The 26,255-nt window shown below is 41.4% G+C and overlaps 1 pseudogene; it reads left to right on the forward strand.

Moving 5' to 3' along the window:
* The first annotated feature begins 337 nt into the window (after positions 1 to 337).
* Positions 338 to 26,255, forward strand: part of LOC102952849 — a 137,960-nt pseudogene continuing 112,042 nt past the window's right edge.

Here is a 26,255-nt window from a genome sequence, read left to right on the forward strand (position 1 = left end):
CAGGTGGAGAGAACAGCGAGTAAAGGACCTTGGCAGATACAAACCTGCCAACTTACTTTCTCCTCGTGAACTGATCTTGGTATCCAGACTCTACGCTCCCTAAAGGAAGGAAACACTTGGTTTTGTGATGAAAGGCACTGGAGTCTCTTCTGCTTTTAGTAGTCGCTTTCTTCGTGGCTCCTCCATACCCTACGGGGGGTGGAGGGGGTTCCTCCCACCTTGTCTGCACAGCATGTGCTTGCTGACCACAGAGCGAGCATCTGGTCCTCATGAAATGTCTTGTCCTGCTCTGTACCTGGGCAGATCTGTCCCTGCTCTGTCTGCTGCGGTTAATGCGATGTGCCCTGATGCTGCTTTTTCCTCCTGTGCTTTCATCTGGTCACCACTACTGACCACTGGCCTGACCACTGCCTCCGGTGCCCAAGACTCCATACCCAGCTGCCTGAGACTCTCTGTTCAGACCCCAGGCCTCTTTGGCTTTCTCAGCACTGCCATGGCACGGAGCTTGGGGGCTTCTCTTGTTCCATGCTGGTGTGGGCAAGAGAAGTGATAAGAACAGACTCTTGAACCTCAGAGCTTGGGTTTGCCTTCTGGTTCTGCAGAGCCGGCTGACCTTGAACCTCTTTGTGTTTTTATCTTTGTCTCAGGTGCTCCGCCTTAAATGGGGATGATCAGGATAGTACTGTTGCCTTTCATGGTTGTTGTCAGGTATAAATAGGCTAATATATGCAAAGTGCTTTTTAAAGTGCATGATGCATAGTAAATACCAGGTCCATTTTTGGTTTATAAGACAATTGGTCCTAGGACACTGCCCTTGGCTTCTTGTTCCACATTGACCTTCAGCCAACGGAGCCCTCCACTTTTCTGAGAGGTTCCATGACTAGGCTGTAGGAAGTGAGGCATTAGCTTCTATGATCTAGGCTTCCTTGAACTGAATGGGACCCTCAGAATTTGACATCCAATCACATATAGTTTGTACTTAACCAAGCATTTTCACATGCATTGTTTTATTGAATCCTCAACATAACATTGTGAAGTCTGAATTATTAACTTCATATTGTACATGAGGCTTGGAGAGGTTGTGACTTGATCACACAGGTAATCAGGGGCCCAGTTCAGGCTTTTTTTTTTTTTTTTTTTTAGAAAACGATTTCTGCTTCTAGCGTCAAGAGTTCTGGTCAGTATACCTCAGCCATTTCTAAGAAACTCTCTGTATAAACCTATGGGTCAGAATACCAGACAGATGAACTGGCTAAATCCAAATACAAGAAAAACCTGTGTTCTATCAAATTCTTGCTTCTTTGTTTTTCCACATCATTTTTTCACGGCATTCCTTACCCTCGTCCCCAGTCATTGCAACGTCAGGAGTGAAAGCGGAGTAGAAGGTGTAACTTTTAGTTGTTTTGGTATTTTCCTGTTTTACTTAAAATGTCGTTTAATTAAGGCTAATTTTTTAAACTTCTTGGAGGAATTCCCTCTTCCCTTTTTATTAGATATAAATTGCAAGATAAAATCACTAAACCAGTTGATTGGTTACTCACCAGAGACCTGTGGCATGTCGCGAAGTCAACTACTCATCTAACTGTGAGAGAACGGTCTACACAAAAAATAAGATACTTGGGATTTCAACATTCCCTTTCGAATTACAATTTTTACAAGTAAGCCACAGTGGAATGGAAATGTGAATGGATCGCTTCCATCTGCGAGCTACCGGTGCACAAAGTGGACGTCTGTGCAGAGTCCTGGTCACAAACGGGGGTGGCCAACACTGCCCCATTTGTTCTTTTGTCACCACAACTCCCATCCAAACACAAGGATATTTCAGTTAATTATGATCTTTTTTTTCTTTTCCTTCCAAGATCATGTCTAGCTAGTATGCCATATCTTCTTGTGTCTTCCTAATTTTTCAGATGAATTTCTTGGTGGACATTTTAAGTTTGCAACACAATTTTGTAGGTAAAGTCCTGTGTTTTATCGTGTGAGAATTTTTTTGGCTCAGCTTCTCAAGGCCAGTATCTGCATTTTGTCTACTATGAGAAAGCTGCTCATCCTTTGGAGACTAGGGCTTTGGCTTGGACTGTGTAGTTGGCTTTAAAAAGCCTCTATGGAGACGTCTGTGGGGCGAGACCCTGGCTTGTCCCCCTCACTGTTCTTGCGGCCATCACTGAATGTACTTGCTGTTGACATATGGCGCTGTTTGCTTCTAGCCGCGACGGTTACAGCCAATGTCCCCTATGGTATCTAGGTCCACATTGCGATAACGCAGCCCGAGATTTGGCCAACAGCTTCCATTTTCTCTAAAGCTCCCATTAAATCATGTCAAGTGATTTCAAAGCTGAACTCTTTTTTCTTTTCTCTCCAGAAAGCTTGCCAAGTGCATTCCTGCCTATGTATTAAGGGAATTTGGGTAGTCATTCCAAGAAAGTTCAGAAGGATAAAAGAAACATTCCAATTTCCATAGTGTTGATAAAGCATTGCAGCACATGTTAACAAGGTGTATCATTTAGGTCTTTATTTTAATCTGTGTCGCTGTTGTGTGGCAGGAAACTCTGGGCCCTTTCACACTCTTTGCTTTACAGGAAATCTCAATGGAGCCTTTACTAGGAGTCTGTTGCACACAGTTTAAAAGGAAATGCGACTTTATGTTCTTTTTACACTCAGAAGTCTGAAAGGAACATTGTTTTTTAAGAGCGCTGCACAGAGAGCAGAACAAACGTTAATTACCTCCTTGAGGTGTCAACAATTAGGGAAACTGAGGAAGTCACAACTTCTGAGATGAGAGAGGCTTTTCAGGTGTTTTCAGGAAGGTGTTTTAAAAGGTACCTTGTCACTCGGGTAAGTGCAGTTTTCCAACTACTGTTTAATTGTCTGTCAAAGTCGGAATGCACATGAAGAAAGCATGGAGATAATTGAACTTCTCTGAGACAAGCAAGGAATTCATTTCCTGGTCAATGCCTCTGATAGGTAACATTGAAGCTGCTTTAAGGCATTAAGTGAGAAAATTTCATTTTAGCCTTTTTTTCTCTCTCTGCTTTGTTATTCTAGGTGACAAAGAGCAAATTACTTTAAGAAAAGTTGACACTTTTTAGTAACTGCCTTTCAAAATATAGCAACCCAAATCCTTCTTATGGGCTGATTTATTTTCTATGTGTGTTCTTCTTAGGTTAGGAGTGGTAGCCTGCCTAAAATGACGTGGTTCCATCACCTTCTGGCTTCTATTTCTTCTATTTCACAACAATCCCTGCAATATATTTTCTTCTCTTCACTGACACACTGGTATTTCCCTTTCATGGCACTCAGTGTGCCTCTGTCTCTCTATGTCCTGCTTTGAGATTATGGAAATCTGTCTCTTGGGCTCCAGGATCCTCTCACAGACCTACCTTTCACTGTCCCAGAGCAGCTTTGTGTTCTGAAACCTAATCACAGAGAAAATTCATCTCCCAAATGTTTTTTTTTTTCTCACAACTGTTTAAAAAGGTTTTTTTTTAATGTTTATTTTACTTTTGAGAGAGAGAGAGAGAGAGAGAGAGAGAGAGACAGAGCATGAATGGAGGAGGGGCAGAGAGAGAGGGAGACACAGAATCCGAAGCAGGCTCCAGGCTCTGAGCTGTCAGCACAGAACCTGATGCAGGGCTCGAACTCCAGAACCATGAGCTGGTGATGTGAGCCGAAGTTGGACATTAATCAACTGAGCCACCCAGGCGCCCCCACAACTGTTTATTGAAGGACAGTGTCATTGGCTCTGTATTAGGTGCTGGAGGAAAATCCTTGCCCTCATGGAGCTTATGTTCAAGGAGAGAGGGCATCAGCTTCTCACTGTAAAATATAAACTGGATCACCTTAAATCTTCTGTAGCTTTCTTTTTCATGGCAAGATGTGTACTCCTGTAGTTTGAACACATCCTACTGGGATTGAGACGGAATTCTTTTTTTTTTTTTTAAGATTTTATTTTTAAGTAATCTCTATACCCAACATGGCACTCAAACTCACCACCCCAAGACCAAGAGTATAATGCTCTACCAACTGAACCAGCCAGGCTCTGTGAGACTGAATTCTTATTAAGAGAAAATCTCATTCACTGGGTTAAGGCATTGGTAATTCAGGGCCAGGAGTTCTTTCTGCTATAGGTATCTCTGTCGGTTTTTCAAGATTATATGAGGAGGGAAAGAGAACCTGAAACACAAATCTTTCCACAGGCATTATCCATTTCCCTGCCCGGATGGCCTTGTTTTAAATTCTAAAAAGTGACAATTCAGAAACAGACCCAGAAAAGACGAAAATTCCTGCTTTCATGGAGCTTGCGTTTGCCGGGGGAGGCAGAAAACACAAAAGATAGATAAGTAATGTGTGTCAGGTGCCGTTACTATAGTAACAGAAAGTACTATTATCTACACAGTTTGCAAAGTAATCTCCTAAACACCATTGTTCAACACATATTCATTGAGCAACCCATTTGTAGTAGCCATTGTGCTTACAACTGTGGCGTTGTTACAATTTCATCCGTAGCTTAAGATTGAAATTTTGATATTTAGAGAGGTGAAGTTATTTTTTCCAAGGCACTAGAGCTGACAAATTGCAGAACCAGGATCCAAACTCATATTTTCAGTTTCCAAGTATAGTTCTCTTTCTAAGGCAAGAGCTGTAACTTTAGAATCTGGGCCCTGAAGCAGACATTTCTATAGAAGCGTCCTTGTTTCTTCGTTCACTCCTTCACTTATTACTTAATGGCAAAATAAATCCATCTCTAGGCAAATGGATTTGTACCTTCAGGGACTTCTTACCATGTGTGTTGCTGGGGTGATATTTTATCTTCAAGTAAATGAGTTTGGATCGCCTCAAAATTCATTACGACTTGTAAAAGGAATGTATGATTGTGTTTTTAAAATTTGCATTCATAAACTTTCCTTTAAATGACGTTAAAGAAACTCATTTTCCACAACATTCTTCTCCCTGTTTCATATCCTTTATTCTTTCAATTTCCTCTGGTTAAATGAATTTCAAAATTAGATCCTGTGACTCTTTTATAAACTGTGTTTGGAGAGTCTCTCAATCCTCCACGAGTCTTTGCTGGGTTCTTAAAAGCCCATGGCTCTTGGAATTCATCCTTTATGTGGGAAACAGGAGAGATTATTTTTTTACTTTTTTATTTTTTTAATTTTATATAGAGACAGCATGAGTGGGGAGAGAGGCGGGGGGGGGGGGAGAGGGAGAGAGGGAGAGAGGGAGAGAGAGAGAGAGAGAGAGAGAGAAAATCTCAAGCAGGCTCCAGGCTCTGCGTGGAGCCCAACGCAAGGCTCAATCCCTCAACCCTGGGATCATGGCCTGTGCCAAAATCAAGAGTTGGATGCGCAACCAACTGAGCCACCCAGGTGCCTCTTTACATTTTAACTTAATTTCATTTAATTTTATCTTAAGTAGGCTCCATGCCCAACGTGGGGCTTGAACTCACTACCCTTCGATTAAGAGTCACATGCTCACCTGAATGAGTCGGCCAGGCATCCACCAAGAGATTCTTGAAAATAATCTGAGTTGATGTGTATTTCTGCTCTTTTACAACAGTTTCTCAAGGTAGGAAGTTTAAAACAAAGTTAGGACAGTTGTGAAAAAGTCAGCACAGAGCAGAAAGTCCTAGCTTTCGGAGGCCAGCAAAATCAGACTTCTGAATGTTGACAGAGACACATACTGTTTTTAGTTGTGTTTTTACAGTCTCCCCTTCCCTGTGATTCTTGTCATTGGACAGATTCCTCTCCAGTAAAATGTTTTAAACTGATCTTAAACCAGGATGAGTGCAGCAATGGGGACATGAAGAAAGCCAGCACATTACAGTGGACAGAGTACGCAAATTTTTTAAAATAGTTGAGCAACTTGTATAGTTGATAATATTTAAAAAGACACAAAAATAAGAATCTTCAAAAAATAAAAAAAAGCAACTTTTGTTCAATGTAGAGATTATCGCTGTGAATATTTTGGGATGGTCTTTCCTCTCAGTCGTGTTTTCCTCTCACAAAAATATGTGATCATATATTATGGACTTCTTTTTCTGGGCATTTCCTTCTTCTTTGTCTGCCTCATTTTTATGGCTCTTCAGTGGACTGATGTATTATGATTTATCTGACTACTTGTCTAGTATTGACCATGTAAGTTATTTCTAACTTTTCATTCTCATTAATGTTATGATTAACATCCTTAAAGTAAAACGTTTGAGCACATCTGTGATTAGGTCCTTAAACTAGTCCACAGAAGTTAAGTTTTGGGGGCAAAGGGTATATAGGATGTTAAGGTTTTTTTCTGGTTTTGTCAAATTGTTCTTGAAATTCTATATTGCCAACAATAGTGTATCGTGAATTAAAACATTGGATAAGAAACTTTGAGATGTAGAAGGTGCAATGCGTAATTTTAAAAAGTACATTCCAGGAGCGCCTGGGTAGCTCAGTCGATTAAGTGTCCGATTCTTGATTTTGGCTCAGGTCATGATCTCATGGTCATGGGATCGAGCCCTGCCTGTGTTAGGCTCCACAGTGAGCATGCAGCCTGCTTGGTCTCTCTGTCTCTCTGCCCCTTCCCCTCTTACTCCATCTCTTTCTATATAAATAGATAAATAAACATAAAAAAATAAAAAGTACATTTCAGATCATTTCAACTACTAAATCTACTCTGTTTTTTCAATTTGGGGATTATTTTTCTATTGGCCAACCATCCCAAAGAAAGAAAAAATGGAATGCCATTACAATGGAGAAGGTCTATGGAGTATGCTAAACTGGGAATCGGGAAATGTGGCCTTTATTCCTGTCTCTTTTACTCACTTGACGTGTGTGACTCTATGTCAGCCAGAAAGGCCCCCTTCCTGGGCCTTCAACTCTTTATTTGTGGTTCCAGGATAATAATTAATACTATCTTCTTTTACTCTCAAAGTGAATCATAAAATTCCATGCTTACCTTGTGCATCAATAAGTGAGGTATTTCATTTATTAAATGGATATCTGTTGTTTTGCCTGCCCAGCCTATTTCTAGCATCTTCTACCGTGGAACTGCTTTTTCTCATCACCATAGACTCTTCCCCAGTCTGCACACTTGCAGTCTAATCCTGTTCCTGGCCCTGGACCGGGTTTGGTCCGGGTTTGGTCAGGTGGAACACCAGGTCCTCTCGGGTTCAAAGATGGATCTACAAATGGGCATGTGACCTAAGTCAGGCTCCTGTGAACTTTCTTCCTGGATTTCTTTTTTTTTTAACGTTTATTTATTTTTGAGACAGAGAGAGACAGAGCATGAATGGGGGAGGGTCCGAGAGAGAGGGAGACACAGGATCTGAAACAGGCTCCAGGCTCCAAGCCATCAGCACAGAGCCCGACGCGGGGCTCGAACTCACGGACCGCGAGATCATGACCTGAGCTGAAGTCGGATGCTTAACCGACTGAGCCACCCAGGCGCCCCCCCCCTCCTGGATTTCTGAGGGGCTTAGTGTTGTGCTGGCTCATACTGGCCCACAGGAGCCTATGTTAATTTCTAGGAATTTCACAAATCAGTTGTTTAACACAGTCATTTTTAAAAATTAGATGACACAAACTTATAATTATATTAAAATAAAGGTAGTGAATACTCAAAACTCATAGCTTTCTAATTATTGTACTACATTTTATTATAACCTACGCTGTATAAGTTATTTATGTCACATTCTTTTTTTATGGTAGAAACACCATACATCTCTTCTCAGTTCCTTGTTTAGTGATATCAAATTGGCCGGTTGAAATTGGCCCAGGGTTGAATATTTACACCATGGAAATTGGCACATGCCAGTGGATATCCAAAACCAGAGGTTTTTTGTTCATTTATTTTTTCTGAAAATCCAGTTGTTTAACATTTTAAAAATCACACTGGTGGCTGAAACTATTGGGAAAGAGACTCTTGCTTCTTACTTGGTTGCTATGCTGCTGAAATATAATCTTCAAGTAGCCAAAGGGCCATTTTGGTTATTTGGGAAGAGCTTGTCCAAGAATAATGCCAACAAATTTGCCCACAAAGCAGAGCTGAGTGATACGGAGAAATGAGAGTCTTAATGTCTGGTGAGCATTTGGTATTTTAGTTGGATAAGAACCTGGCTCAAACCACATTAGGTTTTTATAACTTACAAATGAAAGTCTTTTTGATAATACAGATTGCATGATCTCTAAGACTCCCTCACAACATTAATAATACACAATTTTAAATTATATAAAAGGGGAGGGGAATTCCTTAGCTAAATATTTAGTGCCCATAGTTACTATCTTTGAAAAGAAATCAAATAAAAAAAAAATATGGCCCAGTGAACTCATACAATTTGTCCTCACTCACTCAATCTTGTATGATGGTAGCATTATCTTATTAACTGAAATTTCAGCCGTGAAATGGATTAAATAAACTGATGTTAATAATTACGGTTAGTTTTACAAAATTCCCCCTTCCTTTTTAAATGTAATACTGTGCTTCAGTTGATTCACTTTAAGAGAATTAAAAAAACCCTACTTTTAATTATCCTCAGATAATGAGCATTACCTATATTTGATCACAATACTGTCTCCAGAAACCTGGTTTGAACACAGTTACTCTGCATTTTAAGAACACTCTGCACTTTCCCTCTTTGAAATATTGACTTCATTTTGCCAAAGTGCTGCCTGCCATTGCGCACCCCAAGGTACTGTTTCTTAATTAGCGAAGGAGTCTGAAGCAGGTCCTGTTGAGGTGTTAGGAATCTTCTCCAATTTGACACTGCTCCAGTGTATATTTAACACTTTATTCCTGGCTCATTATGGTGATGACCCATTTCACATATTGTCGATTCAAAAGAATCAAAATCCCTTTGGTGTGTTTACTTTCTGGTACTTGACTGTTGATAACTCAGAGGTGTTAGTGGTTAATTGTCAACGTTCACAAAAACCCTGAGACCAAAACTAATAATTTGCCAAGTGCTAAGTGGGTTTACGTTTACCACCCCCGAAATACAGTGTTCCCTTCTTTATCCGGCTTTAAAAAGATGTTGGAGAAAGTCCGTTTTGATTTGGATGATCATATTTAAAACTAAACCAAACAGCAGAAATCTCGGCACCGGGACTATTAGCTTTGCTAGACTTATTTTTAGATGCCAGAACACTGGGGTCGTGCTGCCGATAGTTGGCGGCCCCCTCTGAAGTCCATTGTTGTTCTGCCCCTTTCGTTAATGAGGTCTTATCTTGCAGCTGTAACAAAAAATGTATTCAAATGAACGTGAGTGAGAACTATGGTGCAGTGAAGCAAATCAGCCTTTTTTGGGGACTGACTGTGCATTCATTCCCCGCACCAACATTTGCATTTCTCAAATTCTGTTCTGAGGAGCCTTATTAGGGAAACAGTCCAGGTCAGCGTTTTCAACGTGCAGGTCACATCTACATCTGAGTCGCCTGGTGTGTCTGTTAAAATAGAGACTCCAGGGCTGCTGTGGACTCCCGTTTTCTGGAAGTGGGGCTTGGCAACCTAGATTTTTAACAGTTCCTTGGTGATTCATACATCCTTTGGGAATAAGGGGGTCTAATAGATTTGTGAACCACTTTCTTGAAGGTTTATAAGCCAGATGAGCACATTAAAGGCTCTGAGAAGTCCTGTAGTGAGGGGAGACTGTTTGACTTTTTAAACCCAGGATTTCCTCAAATTATTTTGCAAAACTTTTTTGGGGGGGCAACATGCTATTTGACCAGATATTATTGGGAAAATTTACTCTAACCAATAGCATAAGAAATGTAGATTGTTGCAGACAATTGCTTGCTAATTTGATACTAATGAGTTAATATAGTATCTTGGTATGCACAATAGACAGGAAGATGTGAGTGTGAATCCCGCGTTTTGTACTGTTGGCTCAGTTTGCCTCGCAGTAATATTCGCTTAGTCCTATGGTGATAGGATGAAAGAGTAAATTAATACCAACCCAGAATCACTGCCAGAAAAATAATTTAAACAGAAAGCCCTCTTGATATTGTCATCTTTTATGAAGAGCAACACATTGATACTTTTGGCAATTGTTCTTTGAGCAGACATTCTACCTCCTCACTCTACACCCCCAGGGAGGAGATCTGGTTACTATTTTACAACGGAAGATATGGAGAGAGGACAGAGGGCTATTTCAGAAATGCCAATCAGGTTGAACAATGGGAAAAGCAGTAAATACATTTGAACAGGAAATTGGGTGGAAGTGAAATAATTCTTCACCCTGTAGCAGAAAGGGTGAAAGGCAGCCCCAGTCTTCCGTCCCACCCTTCCTCCGATTAGGCACAAACAACACAAAGCCAGGGAGGTGGAGTGAGTAAAGAAATGATAAGTAACAATGAACTTGGGAGGCTTCAGCAGGTCCTTCTCTGAGGTGGGGCTGCCTTTTACTTGTCTCTACAAATAGAGGGCACAAAGATGGGTCCAGAGTAAAGAAAGTAGGAATAGATTAGCTGCAGGGAGAGATAGAAAGACACCTTGAGGTCTCCTTTCAGATGGCCTGGGCTGGCCCACTAGGGTAGAGAAGGAGACAGGGTGCTGGGTTCCTTCTGTCTCTGGATCACACCAGGCATTTCCTACTCCCATGCCTTGGCACATTCTGCCTTTTCTTGAAATGCTCTTTCTTGCCTCTTTTTTCCAACTATGTGCCCACAGAACTTTGCTGATTCTTCTAGTTTACTCCTGTACTAGTATATTCATGGTATGCTGATAGACTGGGAACTCGTGGAGGGCAGGGATATTTTCTTCATGATCTTTACGGATAATACCTTGCACTAGGCTCGGCTCCTAGCATAAAACAGGTTTTTCAATAAAGGTCTCTTTGCGGTTGCCAGGGAGGCCACATACCTCAACGGGGTGCCCCTAGGTGATTGTCAGAGTACTCATGTAGAGTTCCAGGGGTGCAGAATTTTAGAAGGCTGCCTCGCAGGCTCTCGCAGTGATAGTTCATATAGGAAGCAAACGACGGCCTGGGACTCCAGCCCCCTTGTTCCTAGTCCAATGTACTCTTGAGTAGCCTAAGGTCATTTGTGTAATTAAAGAAAAAAAAAAAAAATCCTGACGTGACCCAGTGCTATCATGACCCTTTCCGAATTAGGGTATAAACCAGCATTTAAATCAATATCTGCATCAGTAAAAAAAATGCAGAGTCACTGAGTTAAAAGTGACTTAAGGAGAGTGTTTTACTTCCGAATAAAATTCGTTCCATCTCTTCTCGCACTCCTTGAATTTTTGCCTCCCTTTGTGCTTCTTCCTGATTCGGGGCTTGGTGTGGAAGCTACGGTTAAAAATTGCTGGGTGAGAAGCTATTCTCCAGGTACTCTCAACTGTATTGGAAAGAGAAGTTCTCATAAATCACATAAGGGAACCAGGGCCTCTGGGACTGCTTAGTTGCCAAGTGAATTCTGATTGATTGCTTTGGAAAATATGTACATTTTCCAGGAGCTTATCTGAAATAAAATAAAGATTCATACTTTCTCAGACTGAGCTCCCTCTCCACCAAATTTCTGTCATAGCCCGGTCATTTTAAAGGGCGGCTAAAAGATGAGTATAAGCATTAGGTGTTGAGTTAAAGACTTGGACAGCAGAGCACAGATGTTATTCCAAATGGAGAAAGGTCTGGAACAACAGAGTGTCCCCAACGAGACATAAAATCAGAACCAGATTCGGGTGATAGGGCTCATGCTGACTTTATCAAATTCACTCCTAAACAGTGATCAGCACCATAGAGGGCTTGCTGGGAAAACCAGGATGTCTGATGCGGTCATATCACCACCACAGCAGGAGGTGGTATGACTTAGGGTCCTGGGGGAACTGGAGTTGTGGATGGCTAAGAACAGTGGAACTCAATGGGAGGAAAACATTCCGGTCTTAATCCTTTTAGGTCATAGAATCTGTTGAAAACCTCTGCAAGCCGTGAACCTTCTCCCCAGAAAAACTCACAAACACGTGACAGCCCACAGGCTATTTCAGGGACTTCACACACCCCCTGGTGCCTGGAGGAGTGTGGGACCCCACGTTAAGTGCCTTCCCGCAAAGTTCCTGGTTTCCTGATGTGGCGGCTCTGCCCGCTGGCACCCGGCGTTTCCCAGGTGGCACACGGCAGGGCTGGGTCCCGGCAAAAGGAGAGGGTGGAACATGTGCCATGAGGCTGACTCAGTTATACTGAACACAAGTGGCCTTCATCCCCCACAGATTTCCCAAACTCTGTCGTGTGGTGAGACCGTCTGGGAGGGATTTAAAATTCTCTCAGCGTTAATTTATACTTCCGTTTATAGTATGCCCAAAAGGAGAATGCACACTTTCAACTGGACTGACTTGGTAATTTGGTTCGGTGGTGGGCTAGGCTCATTTGCCAGATGATTACAGCTCACATGGGTACCAGGACCTGCTTGGTCCTGAGATACGGCTCAAGAGATTTTCTTGTTTGGGGTCATTACCAGCTCTTCTGAGTCCATCACTTGTGAACTAAGGAAGACTTCGTTTTGCATCAGTAGCCTAGCCAACTTGATGACGCATTCTTGAACAGACATGGGAAAGAAGGTGGATAATGACAGTGTCTAACACGTTTTGTTTATCCAGAAATCAACCATCCCCAGGAGGTTGGCATATAATCCCATGCTTCATCTGTCATCCATACTTTATGTAATAATAATAATAATAATAATAATGATAATGATAATCATTTACACTTATATAGATACTTTCATCTAGGGAATCTCAAAGCTTTACAAACACTAATTACTTCTTCCAGTGTCCCTGTGAACTAGGTGAGGCCCATTTTACAGGTGAGGCAATTGAGGCACAGAAAGGACAAGAGGCTTTCTCAAGGCTATTGGGTGGCTGCTGAGAGAGCTCAGAAGTTTGGAGGGTTCTGTATCTCCAGTTGTCAAGAGGAAGCCATACCTTGTGGGTGAGAGAATGGGAGGGACCGCATGGGAAGGAAGCCCTCACTCTTCTGGGGCTTAGTTACCTAAACTCCAGCAGCCCACAGAAACACAGGGTGAGTTTCCAGAGCAAACACTCTCCCATCCACACCGCATGATGCGCACAGCCTGTGTGATGGGCTGTTTCTGAGAGCTAAGCCGTAGAGATGGGGTTAAAATGGCTGTCATATATGTTTGGATAGGAAGAAGAGGGACGAACTTGGGTCGAAAGTTGTCTTTGTGGTAGATGCTATTGAGAAGCATTGGCCCACTCTATGCCAAGTTGGAACAATAGTGGCCTTTGACTTGTTTTATTCTGTTCCACCATACGAACTATCTGATGTGCACATAACAAGGACAAGATGTTCAAAAAGGGTCCCATATTATGCAATTGCCAGGGACCAAATGGAAAGTAGCTTCTCACTATAGGCTTTTCAGTTGTAGAGAGTGCTTGAAATTCCCCCGAGTGAGTGGTGCTAAGTTCCAGGGAGCACTCTCAAACTTTGGGATGAATGCCAGTCATCTATGGACCTGTTCAACTGCAGATTCTAGTTCAGTAACTCTGGGGTGGGACCCAAGATGCTGCTGTCCAGTGACGCCAGTGCTAATGGTCCCTGTATTAGTTCTCCACGTAGCAAGACTCTGTACTACACCACACTACATGAGGCTTGGGTTTAGAGGAATTAGGCCTGGGTTTGAACATTGATCTGCTGATTAGCGAGAGATTTGGGACACCAAAACTTCCAGAGCCTGTGTCTGTTTCTTTAAATGGTTGTCATTACTCCCTCCGTCACAGGGTTGAAGATGAATAAAATAACCCAATAAAAAGAGTCTGTCACATGCTAGACCTCCACAAATAGTCATTCATTCCCCCAGGCTCCCCAGTTCATCCTGTCTGGCTATATTCCCAAACAAATAGTTCATAGTTTTCCCTCCGTGTCTGCCATAATCACCAACTATATTTGATCTAGCTTGCCTTTTTCATACAACTTTACCTCTATATTCTTTCTCTTTCATGTGTAAAAGCCAGCATCAAATGTCATTCCCCCCCCCAACCCCCCCCCCCCCGCATTCTCAAAAGGCTTTTCTCCAGTTAATTTTTTGTCTCATTAACATCATAAACTTGTCTCTGCCTTCCTGGGTTCTAATTTGATCAGGGATCTACAATAGAAGTGAGACTATAGGGTATTCATGTAGTAAACAGGTATTTATTAAGCACCTATTATGCTAGGTCCTGGGCATCCCATTGGCAATGTCATGGACATTTTCCTTTTTTCTCTACTGTCTTTGTTGCCTGTTTCACTCTCTGGGCAGTAGTGAAGTCTTCCTTCATCCACTGATGGTTTTAGACATTTCTCTCATCTCCTTCTGGTTTCGTTTTCCTCTCTTCCTATTGCCCATAGTACACCTTTGGTTCTTTTCCCTCTGAATCTAGCAGGCTAATTAAAAACTTGTCTCCTAAAAATCTTTATAAAACTCATTTTGTGTGGATGTCTGTGAGTGAAATAGTTTTGAATTTTTTTTTTTTTAAAGCAACATTGAAAGCCACGGATAGTATATAAATACGGGGCAAAAAGTCTGGAATAACACACATTTCCCTGTTAGCACTGGAATTGGTAAGAGGAAACTTTCACATGTTTCTTTATGTATTTTTGGCATTTGGGGGCCAAAAAAAATTTCTCCCTTGCTGATAATAGAATCAGCAAGTTCTATTCCATGATACAGGGGAAATAAAAAAAGGGAGAAAAAAAAATCTACACCTATGGATTAATGGATAGCCAAAGGTATGGTGAGGACATGAGACTTACAATCTTCAGATCTGCCCACATTCTCACCTGCAGTTTTATGTCTCAGTTTCTGGGTCTGTCTTATTCAGGTTTCAAGTCGCTGGTGTGGAACTTCATCTTCCTGGGATTACACAGTGTCAGGAATGCTGTTGGCACGAAAGCAACACTACTGGTAAAGCAACAGGAGGCATTTTTACAAGAGAGAGCACTACCCAGATGGATTTTGATAAGGTTGGTATGTACCCCAAGAGGTCATAATTAACCACATCAGAGAAGGAGTGGCTTCTTAAGCAAATGGACTTTATCTTGCCATCTGCCAAAAAAGTACCAAATGCTCTCACTTTGTCGAAAAACATCTGCGCTCTTGGAACTGAGTCTTCATAGCTTTAAACTGATGACCGTGATTGAAGAAATATATTTATTACTTATGTGTTTGACCTCCCAGACTTTATCTGGCACCTTGCTTCTCTCATGTCCTCCTAGTTTGGACTCATGGTGTACCATTTGCATAAATGAGAAAGTATTGGATCATGGCTGAATTGGGAACAGAGAGAAATTATCTGATCAAAACAGAGCAGGAAGAATTTAATTTTCCCAGCTCACGGTCAATTTTCATCCAACCAGCTGGTACGCTGGACCGAACAGTTGTTGGAGAATTGAGATCGTGGGCTAAGTTGTATTAGAATTTAGCTGGGACTCAACCTGGCGTCTCACTACAGTCCCCTGGAGAGATTTATTCCAGAGAGCTTGACTCAATCACCCAAACTTTGGAATTAATAAAAACAACAAAACAACAGTACAAAACCCCACGACTCTCCTGGGACTGAACCAGCTTTAGAAGAGGACTTTGGACTGCACAGCTTCTTTTTTTTTTTTTTATGTTTATTTATTTTTCAGAGACAGAGAGAGACAGAGCATGAGTGGAGGAGGGGCAGAAAGAGAGGGAGACACAGAATCTGAAGCAGCCTCCAGGCTGTCAGCACAAAGCCTGATGCAGGGCTTGAACTCATGAACCGCAAGATCATGACCTGAGCCGAAGTCGGCCGCTTAACTGACTGAGCCACCCAAGTGCCCCAGGACTGCACAGCTTTTAATTAGAGACCACATAGTTCTCTAAAGGAAGACTAGACACTGTTTGACTTTGCTCTGTCCTGTGACTTTTGGTTTCATGTATATTCAGGAAATCATCAGATATATGGTCAAATAAATTAGAATAACCCAAGAATATGTTGAACATTTATAATTGTGTTTCAGGCAGGTACATTTACTTTATATACATGAAACTCTACTACTGCGTTTCTCTGCAAATAAGCCTTCTTTCTTAAATGTTAATGAAGAAGTTCACCTTTTGTTTATGCAATAATTGTTAAATTATCAAACTCTTCCAAAATGCAGAATAAAAACCTTATCCTAGCCCTGGAATTTCTGCCTTGGTCGGGGGGGTGGGGGGAGAGGGTGTCATCTTTGGGTTCTCCGCCTGCCTCTGCTTTTTGGAGGTGCAATACTTATTAGATGCACTTCCATTGTTTGTCTTGGGTTTGATAAAGGTGTTTGAGACTAATTTTTCTGCTTTGTGGTTTTCATTCTATATCTTTGTTTCCAATATCAGTTGGGGGTCTATTTGGCTGTGCTGTTCCTTACTCTACCACTTTCGCAGGGAGTCCTTCTAACATTTTAGAAGGTGCAGAGATAAACCAGAATGTGCCCCATGAAGGATAACTGGATGTCAAAAGATCTAAAACCATGCCAAGTGATGAACATTTGAAGGAAATGGAGGCAAATTTCCTAGAAAAATTATGGTGTGAAATTATATGGTGATAGCTTCCTTAGTACATTTTCTTCCTTAATAAAAATTTTCTTTCTTAATTAAAGAAAATTCAGATCCTCCAAGGTTGTAATCCTTGTTCTTTAATAAGTAACTTCCTTTAGGGTAAGGATGGTGTTCATCATTCATCTGTGTTGCTAGTCTCTCTGTCATATTCATGATCTATGGCAGTAATTGATCAAAGCATTCTTTTCTGCTGAATCTGGAGGTGTTCTCAGAATTTTTCTCAACCATGTTCCAGGCAGCCACTACTAATTGATTGGTGTTGGCATTAAAGATGACACTTATTTGCAATCCTACCTGAAAGCTCTCTTGCTAATTATAGCTACCATGATGATAAGTCTGTTCTTCAACCACCAAAAGGGCTTCTTGAGCCTTATTTGAATAGCCAGGTGGTAATGGTTGAGACAAGATTGTTGAGACAATATCGGTATATTTTATTAGCACTGTAATCAAGGCTAGGTGAATAAGAGGTGGAAACAGAGCATCATAAAAACCAGTCTTGCTCCATTCTTCTCTAACCTACCTTTAGCCTCTAGAAGGATACTTCCCTGCATAGTTCCTGGTCTTCCTCCTTGAGGAAGAAAATAATTTTAATTCTTACATTCTTGGAATGTTTTTAGTATCTCCAAGACTTTGAAATTTAGATCTAAGAAAATGAAACCCTGGTGGCTCAGTTAAGCGTCTGACTTCAGCTCAGGTCATGATCTCACAGTCCATGAGTTCAAGTCCTGTGTCAGGCTCTGTGCTGACAGCTCAGAGCCTGGAGCCTACTTCAAATTCTGTGTCTCCCTCCCTCTCTTGCCCTTCCCCCACTCACCCTCTTTCTCTCTCTCTCTCAAAATTAAACATTAAAAAATTTTAAGAAAAAGAAGAGAATTACAAGTGAATTGCCTGGCATTTTGCCTACTTAACTATTGTCCATTCAATGATCTCAAAATCCTAACATTCTTTCAGGAGATTTATGCATTTCAAGGTTATGAGTGCAGTCTTCAAATATTTGAAGAGAAAAGGAGAATGAAACCTCCTTTTACGGGGAACAGGGATAGGGTTATTGTATATTCTTTCTGAGGGCCAACTAGACCAGTAGGTGGAAATTAGAAGGGGGCAGACTTGGGTTTAATTGGTTATATCTTCTATTAATAAGAGCTGCCCTAACATGAATAAGTTATCTGATGTTATAGAGTGCTTCCAATCACTGGGAATATTTAGGCAAAGGCTGGATTGCCCTCTGCGATAGAATTCAATGGATTCATGGATATTTTGATGGAAAACTGAACTAAATCTCCCAGAGGAAACCTTGTTTTTAAGTTAGATAGAGCTACATTTGTGTGTGTGTGTGTGTGTGTGTGTGTGTGTGTGTGTTATATGTGCTTATATTAAGGTAGTTTATAAATCTTTGACCTTTTCTATCCTGACACCTGCTGGCCAATGAGTGACTGACTATAGGTCATGATGATACACCTACAACTTCTAAATGGGAAGGTCTTTGAATGGGAAATGAAGAGACAAGGTGATGGAAAAATAAGAGTGATAATATACACTTGTATAGGTTTATAAGTGAATATAACATAGCTGCATTAGAATATATAAATGTATACATATATAATCTATAATTATAAGTATATAAGTGAATGCAACAGTCAATTTCAAAAGAAGTTTTTTTAAAGATTTTATTTTTAAGGAATCTCCACACTCAACATGGGGCTCAAACTCACAACCCCAAGATCAAGAGTCGAATGCTCCTCCAACTGAGCCTTCCAGGCATCCCATTTTAAAAGAATTTTAAACAGAATTGTGGGGGTGCCTGGGTGGCTCAGTTAGTTGGGGCATCCAACTTTCGGTTTCAGCTTAGGTCATGATCTCAGGGTTCATGAGATTGAGCCCCGTGTTGGGCTCTGTGCTGATTTAGAGTCTGCTTGGAATTCTCTCTCTCCCTCTCTTTCTGTCCCTCCCTGCTCATGCTCAAACAAAACAAAACAAAACAAAACAAAACAAAACAAAACCTAGAATTGTGATCTTACCATTATAAGATATTATGTAGCCAAAATAACAGTACTATGGAAAATATATAGTTCCCCCAAATTTCCTAAGTTCCTCAAACACACATTACTTTAGTGATGTGTTAGTTTTATACTGCTGCCCTAACACATTACAACACATTTTATGGCTTGAAAGACACTATTATTTTATGGATCTGTGGATTAGGAGAGCACATGAGTGTCATGGGGCTGCAATCAAGGTGTCAGACAGTGCTGCTTTCTTTCCTGGAGGCTCTGGGGGAAGCCCATTTCCCCACCTTTCCCAGCTAGCAGCGGCCCCCTTCCTTCATCTTCTAAGGCAGCAACTGTACATCTCTTTGACCATTCTTCTACAGTCCTATCTCTCACTGATTAGCTTTAACTGGAAAAGGTTCTCTGCTTTTAAGGATTCTCATGATTAAATTGGGTTTACTTGACTAATCCAGAGTAATCTCTCCATCTCAAGATCCTTAACTTTAATCTCATCTGCAAAGTCCCTTTTGCCAGGTAACCTATTTACAGGTTCCAGGGATAGGGCTTGATCTTCTGGCATGGGGGATGGGGCGAGGGGTGGATGGGTGGGGGGAGGGTGTCATTATTCTGTCTACCACATGTGGTCAGGATAACAATGCATTAAATCTCTATTGAATTCATACTGTACTTTCCAAAAGAAACAATGCCTGTAGAGGTCACGTTCCCAGGCTAGTCATCAGAGCTTCTGTGACCCACAACAGAAGACTTTGCTCTCCTAGGTACCGCCATTTAAGAGCACTAATGGGACCACTTGATGCAAAAGCCATGAATGACAATATCTCCTTAGGAAAATATTTTGAGTTCCTAATAGGATGTTAGGAAAAAACCCCTTCCCCTGTCTTCTCAGCCTCTTCTTTTTCCCTTATCCTTATTCTCCCCTCTCCCTGATCCTTATATGTTTGGGAATTCTGAGAGGACTGTTTCTAATCCAAAGGTGGTGACTCCCATGATCTGTGGGGTGGGTTCCAGAAGAGTGGGGGCAGGGAGGTGAGTAACAATGGAGGAACTGGAGGAGTGTGAGAGAAGGTAGTTGTGAGAGCTCATTCTGGTGAAAATCTCTGGGGGATATATTGGGAAGATTCTGGATCTCTCTCTTAGTTTCCCCAGGAGTCCAAATGAGTGGTTCAATGGCTTCTTTTTAGTTGCCTCCCCTAGTCAACAAAGTCTTCTATCCTTATTTGCTCACTGTGGAACAAAAATATAGTTGTTCACATAAGCCAAAGCCTTTTTGGAGTTTCTGAGGGTTTTTGTTTCCAAAAATTAGGGGAAAAAAAAACTCTCTCCCCTGTTCCCTTCTATTTATTTTTACTGTTATGTAGAGATCATACACAGGTGCTAACGAAGGAGCTTTGTGCAGAAAAGGCTGCCTTGGAAGGCAGGGATAGGAGAAAGCGATGGCAAAAGGCTCTGCGGAGGGGTCAGGCAGTGGTAGGTCAGAGGGATGGGGAGGTGTGCTTTTTCTCTGTGGGGTGAGCTCTCCTCCAGCCCAAGCTTCCACAGTCCCAGATGGTGGGTCCCCATGAACAGAGCAAGTCTGTTTCCTCACAATGTGCAAAAGACGGTGGGTGTATTGTTTTCTTATCTTCTGAGCCTGTTGTGTGGTTAGGTGAGGCAGTGTCTGGAGAAGGCTTTTTTTGGAGAAGTTTTCTTCTTTTTGGGCAAGTAAGGGGAACACTGCTCCTGACTGGGATCTAGGACCCGCTTCTCGATAATGATGATGATGATAATTATGTAAGTAGTGATCATTTTTGAGTAGTTACTATGTGTTAGACACTGTACTAAGTGTCTATATGCATCTAGTGAAAGCCTCATCATATTATGACATAAATATTTTAGGGGCACCTGGGTGGCTCAGTAAGTTAAGTGTCCAGCTTTGGCTCAGGTCATGATCTCACAGTTTGTGGTTTCGAGCCCTGCATTGGGCTCTGTGCTGACAGCTCAGAGCCTGGAGCCTGTTTCCGATTCCATGTCTCCCTCTCTCTCTGCCCCTCCTCCACTCATGGGCTGTCTCTCTCCTCTCAAAAATAAATAAACATTTAAAAATGTGGGGACTCAACCCCGCAAACCATGAGATCATGACCTGAGCTGAAGTCAGATGCTTAACCAAGCCACCCAGGCTCCCCAACATTAAAATTTTTTTAAAAAAGAAATATTTTATCATTACATGCTAATGATTTCTAAATAACACAAGAAAACATATAAAGCTATGCACTAAGTTGGAACAATACAGAAGCCGTTCAAAAATTAATGGGAATAAGACACGTTGCATAAAGTGAAGTCAGGGAAAGGGCTTCGTTTACAACTGTGCTGAGCTCTAGAATCACACACACCTAATACAGTCGGAAGTCCTCACCTCTCCTTCTACTCCTCCCCTCTACTCTCTCTTGCTCCCTGCCCTGTAGCCACTCAAGTGTTCCTTCTGCCCCTTGAACTCCCCAAGCTTGTAACGGGCTGAAGAGCGTGCTCCAAGTTCACGGTTACATCCTAACCCCAGTACCCCAGAGTGGGACTGTACTTGAAGACACAGTCTTTTTGCAGAGAGAGGGGAGACACAGAATCCAAAGGAGGCTCTAGGCTCTGAGCTGTCAGCACAGAGCCTGATTCAGGACTTGAACTCACACACTGTGAGATCATGACCTGAGCTGAAGTCCAACACTCAACCGACTGAGCTACCCAGACACCCTGAAGACAAAGCCTTTAAAAAGGTAATTCACTTAAAATGAGGTCACATGGGCAGGCCCAGCCCAGTACGACTGGTGTCCTTATCAGAACAGATTATGACAGAACACGTGCAGGAAAAATCAGATAAACACATCAGGAGAAGACGACCACCTGGAAGCCAAGGAGAGAGGCCTCAGAATAAACAACCTACCCAACACATCACCTTGATCTTCGACTTTTGGCCTCCAGAACTGTGAGAGAATAAGTGTCTATTGTTTAAGTCACTCAGGTATGGTCTTGGTTACAGTAGCCTAGCAAACTATTATAAAGCCCTCCTCCGTCCCAGCAACTTTGTGCTCTATACTTTCTGTTTGGAACTTCCTGCTCCCAGGTTCAGTGCAAACATCTCTTTGTAGAGGCCATCCCCACCGGTCTCGACTAAAATCAGTGCTCCCATCTCTCAGAGTCAATCTCTAGCACCATAAGCTGTGGTGTGTTTTTCATGCCTCTAGGAACACCTGACATCATTTCCTTGTTCAAGTGTTTATTTTTCTCTTCCCTGGTCCCTTCTCCAACATAAGCTCCTTGAAGGCAGTCTCTCATTTCTTTCTGCTAAATAACCTTCGATAAAGGGAATAGTTCTGGTCCCTCCAAAGCCACTTGTGCAAGGCCCAGCATGTTTTTGCAAATGCTGGTTGCCTGCTTTACTAGCAGAATGGCTGCATGTTAACTGCAGCCCCCTCACCCTCTTAAATTTTAGCATGTGCTCTTCATTTGTGTATCCTGTGACTTGTATGCTGCCCTTAGGGAGTCAGCATTCCTTTAAAAATTTTTTTAAGGTTGATTTATTTTTGAGGCAGAGATAGAGCGTGAGCAGGGAAGGGGCAGAGAGGGAGAGGGAGACACAGAATCTGAAGCAGCTCCAGGCTCCGAGCGGTCAGCGCAGAGCTTGAGGTAGGACTCAAACTCACGAGCCATGGGATCACGACCTGAGCTGAAGTTGGGACACTTAACCGACTGAGCCACCCAGGTGCCCCGGAAGTCAGCATTCTGTATATTGTAGTACTGGGAGGGGAGTTTAAACTTTCTCTGGCAAGGAAGGATACTTTCCGCTTGGAGTCAGAAGTGAAAATAGGTTTCCCCATTGGGCAACAACATGGCACTGTGACATCTCTTGTGCCTGCTGTTTACCATCCCCCAGCCAGCAGTAGTTTAGGGATATTATTAGTTGAACATTTTTTTGCCCATAATGGTGAGGACTACATATCCATATGAACACATGTACAGTAGAATATTGGAAATGACAGACATTCTCTTTATTGTGTAACAAAACTCAATCTTGCCAATCATTTACCAGTCAGGATAGCTGGTCTTACAATTTCATATGGAAATATTGTATTTAAATAGATGATTTCCATAATTTGTTCCTGGCATGGGTGAACAGCCATCTGAGAGCTACCAGATGAAATAAAGACCCATGATAATCCATTTTATTCCTGGGAAGAAAAATGAAGCTGACTGAAAAAGGACAGATCAGCTTGCTAATGTTTCAAAAAAGATCTTATTATAAATGAATAAAATTTCATGAAAGTTCCAATCGTGTTTAATTTAGGTAATATGGTTACTGCCTCACTGAAACCGAAGCGCTCAACTATGTGACAGGTCACTCACATTAATTAGTGTCCTAGGATTTTTCAACACCTGAAACAGGGCAGAAAATATGAAAATTTGCCTTTTTTGTTGTTGCTGAAAAGCCAAAAAGCAAGGGACAACATATCGACTATAGAAATGAAAGCACAGACTGATAACACGGGCCAAACTCAAAACACATCGAGGGCACCGATCTGTTAATTAGAGTTTTCCTGGGATTATTGATGCTTTAAAACTGTGGAATGAACCATGAGCTGTTCCTCTCTATGACTCATAGTTCCAGGGAGACAACTGTCATTTTCCCTGAACAGACAGAGGCACTTCCTTCCTTGCTTGGTTTTCAGATGCTAGGGCTGTTTAGTGAGTGCCAGAGAACCAGGTCAATGAGAACACACAGACTGATGAACGATTTACACCGTAATGGCACAAAATCAAACCCCAGTTTTGGACTTTGGTCTAACGGCAAAATTTAACATCGAGGTACTGATTAAAGTAAAACCTCCCTGTTTCAAGAGGTTTATTCATTTCTTTAAAAAAGCCTATTAGTAGCTGAATGAGTTTACAGTTCTGAAGAACTGTATGTATGGTCTATAGTAAACAACCTGAACAGCCGTTCTAAATGAGTTCTTTATATTCAGCTTCTAGAAACTTGTAATTACATTTGAAGCAAGACATGTGATACCAGAAGATATAAAACCACTCAGCCCTAACTGCCACTTGAATTCAGTGAAGGCAGTCCAGCAAGATCCGTGGAACACACAAGAAAATCACTGCAATTAATCATCTTTTAATGCTGAACCGAAGAAAGCTTTTCCTTAAAAACAAATAGATTTAACTTTTTTCATTAGTCTTGGGCTTTTGAAATAAATTGTGATGGGGTTGCATTTTCAGCTGCAATTGATCTTTTCAGCCTTACATTTTCTATCTTGCTTGGTCATGTTAGGAAATTATACACATAAATACTGTCATAGAATTTCAGTTTGAAAAAGTGGAGGCCTGGGGAGAAAGTTAAAAAAAAAAAAAGCATACTCTGATTTTGAACAACTTTGAAATCAAATGTGGCGCTACTCCAGGAATTTCTCTCCGTCTTGAGCTGTGGAAGCAAGAGATATGCACCAAGGAAATGGTTAGATATTTGAATATGAACAATCTGTGAATAAACAGGCCATGTTTTCAATGTATCCTTGTTAATGAAAATACAGCAAATTTGAAAAAAATACCATTTCCAGCTAGACCAAAATATGACCATTTACTAATAATTTTACCAGCCTGCAAAAATTTTACCAATTTTCTTATTCTTCCCATCACGTCTTCATTATTTCAGAAGATATCTGTTGGGCCTCAGTTGGTTCTACAGCTTACGGAAGTGAGCATAGGGCTCTGAAGTATTTTATTCCTATTTAGGACTCTACATTCATCTTCTAATCCTTTGGATTAGAATTAGGTTCGACTAATTTGTCTTGGTCAGTCAGCAACAATTGCAACCAAGCCTCCCCCACAAGCCCAGGACACTGACACGAGATGGAGAGCCACGCAGAGGGAAGAAGGAACCGAGCAGAAACAGTAGGTGGGTGGTGCTGCCATTGCAAACCCAGCAGATGCGGTACAACTCCATCATGGCCACGCCAATGGACACACTATTCACTGTTTTTCGAACTTGAACCTCATTTGTTTGTTTCTGACGTTTGCATATGCCTCCTCCTCTATTTTCTCCAATTTTAGCCTCTTGAAGTTCCAACCATTCTTCTAAGACCAGCTCAAATCATTTGCCTTCCCTAAAGCTTCTTAATTTACCTTCTTCCTTCTCCTCCAGAGGCAATCTCTTCTTCTAAAATTTCCATTTATTTGTATTTTTTCTTTTGGTACACATCTAGAAGTGTAGGGTAGTTAATTTTCCCTTTGTATTCCTACTAGATTGTACCTTTTTGAAAACTACATTGGTTCTTAGTTGTCTCATTAGCCCCTGGGGAATTCTGTTTGTTGTCTTTGGAACAGAAGATTCCTGATAAATATTTGCTGATAGAGTTGGGAGAAATTGGCTGAAACATTGGGGATGTATCTGGCATATGGGTTTTATTTTTACCTTTCTTTTCTCATCCATCGCCATAAAATGGTTAAAAAAAAAAAAAAAAAAAAGAATGTCCATATCAAGACTACATTTATAATCAAAGAGTCCTTGAATCAGAGTGGAGAAAACTGGGGTTAGAAAATTTAGCTAAGTTAAATTTGTGGCACTAATTCTTCTAGTGGCAGTTTGGGAAGTCACCAACACAGACATAACGTCATTGCAAACCAGGAGGCCAAGCATAGCTGTGGGAAAGAGAGCCCATGTTCAAAGGAAATACCCCAAATAATAGAATGGAGGGTCCAGAAAATCACCACCATGAATGCCTTTTTTGTGGTCTCATTTTCCCCAAGGTTGCTCTGGTATGAAAGTCCCTCTTTAAGGAGATAACATAAAAAGAAATAAGTGGTGGCAAGGAAAAAAAAAGCCCACTCTTGTAATGGCCTTGTGTGTTCTTTGGCTATTTCAATGTAATGTTTATCTAATAAATAGCATTTCAGTGTTAAACAGTAGAGCTGTGTCTGCACTCCTGTGCCAAAAGGCTGGACCTCCTTCAGGTCTTGCCATGCTCTTACTGCTGAAAAAACTTCTGTTTTAATGAAAAGAGATACTATGTGACTGGAGCCAGCAGCGGCAATGGCTGCTTAACAGTTTCATGCTTCTGGGTAGTACATAAGTTCTCAAACAGAAGTCCTAGTTCCTGTGTGTGTGTGTGTGTGTGTGTGTGTGTGTGTGTATGTGTGTGCATACGTACATGAAAAATATAATTTTAGTAAAAAGTAATGGTACCTTCAATAAAAATCATGCAGATAATATGTGTATCAGATATAATTCCATGTATTACTTCCTGAATTAACTGTTGAAAAGAGAAAATCATCTGTTATGTGTGCTGGTGCATCTCTGTAATAATTGAGTGAATATTTTGATGCCAATGTTAAAAAAAAAGTAGGACAAAAGACAAACCTGCAGCTGGGAAATTTAAAAAATATATGCTAATACCATGTCTAATTACCTACCTCAACCTTTAGAAAGTCAACACGTTTAGATAGCCTGAGTCATTTTAAAAAAATGTTTACTTATTTATTTTGAGGGTGGGAGAGCATGCAAATGAGTGGGGGAAGAGCAGAGAGACAGAGGGAGGGAGGGAGGGAGAAAGAGAGAGAGAGAGAGAGAAAGAGAAAGAATCCCAAGCAGGCTCCATGCTGTCAGCACAGAGCCCAATGCGAGGCTGGATCTCACGAACTGAGATCATGACCTGAGCCAAAATCAAGAGTTGGACGCTTAACTGACTGAGCCACC

This window comes from Panthera tigris, chromosome B4 (genome assembly GCF_018350195.1).
Source record: "Panthera tigris isolate Pti1 chromosome B4, P.tigris_Pti1_mat1.1, whole genome shotgun sequence".
NCBI classification, from domain to species: domain Eukaryota; kingdom Metazoa; phylum Chordata; class Mammalia; order Carnivora; family Felidae; genus Panthera; species Panthera tigris.